Below are 3,358 nucleotides of genomic sequence, written 5' to 3' on the forward strand. Positions count from 1 at the left end.
AGATGGAAAAATACTACAGAGACAAGGTAGTCAAAACAGCCTGGTGATGGACAATAGACAAATCTGACAGAACTAGAAGCCCAGAAGTAAATCCATTCACCTATGAATAGCTGATCTTTCAAAAAGCTCCAAAATGCATTAAATGGAAATTAAAATAGTCTCTTTAACAAATGATGCTTGGAAAATTGGATATTCCTTTGCAGAAAATTAAAGCAAGATCCAAACATCATACCACATAACAATAATGACACAAAATAGATCAAAGATCTATATGTAAAACATAAAACTACAAAAATTTTTTAAAAATAGAGGCCTTAGTCAAGATGCGTTCTAAAAAAAAAGAAGAAAAGATGCATTAATAACTATTGGTGACTGGAATGTAAAAAATTGGACACAATGAGGAAGGAATTGTAGTTGGAAAGTATGATCTTGGCAATAGAAATAAAGCAGGAGATCAGATGAGATAATGGTGACTTTACCCCTAGATCTCACCTGATATAGTGCCCCAAAACCAGATTGACTGCATTTGCAGTAAAAACTGTTAGAGAAGTACAATACCTGCAGTCAAAATCAGACCAGGCACTGACTGTAGAACAGACTATCAATTACACATGTGCAAGTTTAAATTGAAGCTGAAGAAAATTAAAACTAGTCCACAGGAACCAAAATACAACCTTGAGTCTATCCCAACTCAATTTAAGAACCATCTCAAAATCAGATTTGAAGCATTGAACACCAGTGATCAAAGACCAGAAGAACTGTGGAAGAAGATCAAGGCTATTGTCCATGAAGAGAACAAAAGATCATTACAAAAGGAGGAGAAAGAAAAAGCCAAAATGGATGTCAGAAGAGACTCTAAAAATTGCATTAGAACAATGAGAAACCAAAACAAAAGAAGAGATGCTGAAGTAAAATAACTGAACAGAAGATTTCAAAGGGCAACTTGAGAAGCTAAAGCAAAATATTATAACAAAATGTGCAGAGAGCTGGATGCAGAGAACAAAAAAGGAAGAACTTGCTTGGCATTTCTCAAGCTGAAAGGATTTAATAACAAATTCAAGCCTCAAGTTGCAATACTGAAAGATGCTTTGGCACAATCTTGAATGATCCAGGAAGCATCAAAAGAAGATGAATGGAATACACAGAATCACTAAACCAGAAAGAATTAGTTGACAAGGCAATGCGGTGGAACTCAGCTTTCCTTTTTCCGCCATCGTTAGCCCGTGAAGGCCTCCTGGCAGCAGAACTTCTAAACCAGAAGGATGACTGGGAGGCTTTAGTGCAAAGCCACTTTTGCTGGCTATAAACGAGATCTCTGGAACTAGAGGGAATACACAGCTCTTCTTAAAATTGAAGGTGTTTATGCCCGAGACAAGATATGTGCTTATGTTTACAAAGCAAAAAATAATACAGTGACTCCTGGTGGCAAACTTAACAAAACCACAGCAATCTGGAGAAATGTCACTCATGGCCATGGAAACAGTGGCACGACTTGAGCCAAGTTTCAGAGCAACCTTCTTGCTAAGGCCATTAGACACAGAATCCATGTAATACTGTATCTCTTAAGGATTTAAACTTAGAGAAAAACAAATAAATAAAATTATGGATTTGTTTTTTTAAAAAAAGAATTAGTTGATGCTGAAAAATTTCAAGAAATACAATATGAACAAAAACCAGTGATAATGAAGGATGAAGTTCATGCTACACAGAAGGCATTAGCAAAAAATAAGTCTCAAGGATTGATGGAATATCAATTGACATGTTTCAACTAACATATGCATACCCAGATATGCTTATCAGTTTATGCCAGGAAATTCAAAGACAGCTACCTGGCCAACTGACTAGAAGAGATGCATACTTGTCCATATTCCTAAGAAAGATACTCCAACAGAATGAAGAAATTATCGAACAATATCGTTAATATTTTACTCGAGCAAAATATTGTGAAAGACAATTCAAAGACAGCTAGTTGTTATTGTTATGTGCCATTGAGTCATCTGCGACCCTATGTACATCAGCTCTGAACCCTGCCCTGTCCTGAGCCAGTCACACTAATTCCGACACACCAACCCCCTTGCCCCAGTTATTGTATCAATCCATTTCATCCAATGTCTTCCTTTCCTGTGCTGTCCCTCCACCCTTCCAAGTATGAGGTCCTTCTCCAAGGACCAGTCTCTCCTGGCCATATGACCTAAATATGTGACACAGAGCTTCAAAATCCTAGCCTCCAAGGAAAAACTTGGTTTCACCCTCTCCAAGACAGACCTATTTGTTTTCTTGACAGTCCATGGTATATTCAAAATTCTTCTCCAGCACCACAACTCAAAGGCATCTATTCTTCTTCTGTCATCCTTAGTCATTGTCCAACTCTCTGAAGCATAACAAGTAATTGAGAGGACCATGGCCTTGATTAGGCCACCATTATCCTGTCTTTTCAGGTCCCTGCTGGATCTTTTCTATTTCCTTTACCCCCTCCCTCCACCCACCAAATTGTGCAACCCTGTGATTTTTTTTCCCCATCCATCTTCATCCTTCTGCTCCCAAACTTTCTCCCCTTGAATCTCTATACATGTTTTAGTAGCTATCCTTCTCTTTTTACAATATTTTTTTAAAAAATAGATCATATGCAGCGTTTGTCCCTCTGAGACTGAGTTAGTTCACTCAGCATAATGCACTGCTATTACCATGGGTGTTAATTATGGGTCCATGTAAATGAAATCCCTGACAACTTCAATCTTTTCTCTAATCTTTCATTATGTTGCCTATTGATCCAGTGATGAGGACTTTTGGGTTTTTTGTTTTCTTGATGTTGAGTTGTAATTCATTTTGAAGGCTGTAGCTCATCTTCTTTAGTAAGTGCTTCAAGTTCTGTTCACTTACTGAAAGAAAAGTAGTATCATCTGAATAACAGAGGTTGTTGATAAGTTTTCCTACAATCCTGATGCCACATTCTTCATTTAGTCCAGTTTCTCAAATAATTTGCTCAGAATAGATATGAGGAAAGGATACAACCCTGACTCCCATAATTTTCTAAATCCTGATTTTAAATATCTTCTTGTTTTGTTGAGAGGCCTTAACAGGGACTCTAATTGATGGCATAAATGGACTACCTAACATAACAAAAAATACATGACAGCAGAAGATAAAATAGACAACTGAGATCTTCTGAAAATTAAATCTTTGTATGTAACAAAAGACTTTTCAAATAGAGTATAGACACAACCTGAAGATTGGGGGGAAAATATGTGAATGACATATCTCATAAGGGACCAATCTCTAAAATGAATAGAAAGTTCTGATACCTAAACAGAAAAAGACAAGCAATGCAATAAATAATGAACAGGGAACATGAAAGCAC

General features: G+C 36.9%; 1 pseudogene; it reads left to right on the top strand.

The window, feature by feature from the left end:
* The first annotated feature begins 1,262 nt into the window (after positions 1–1,262).
* The window catches only part of LOC102872706, a 27,807-nt pseudogene continuing 25,711 nt past the window's right edge, over positions 1,263–3,358 (top strand).

The sequence above is a fragment of the Elephantulus edwardii genome, unplaced genomic scaffold, assembly GCF_000299155.1.
Source record: "Elephantulus edwardii isolate Elephantulus edwardi_28Jun2011 unplaced genomic scaffold, EleEdw1.0 scaffold00074, whole genome shotgun sequence".
In the NCBI taxonomy this organism is placed as follows: domain Eukaryota; kingdom Metazoa; phylum Chordata; class Mammalia; order Macroscelidea; family Macroscelididae; genus Elephantulus; species Elephantulus edwardii.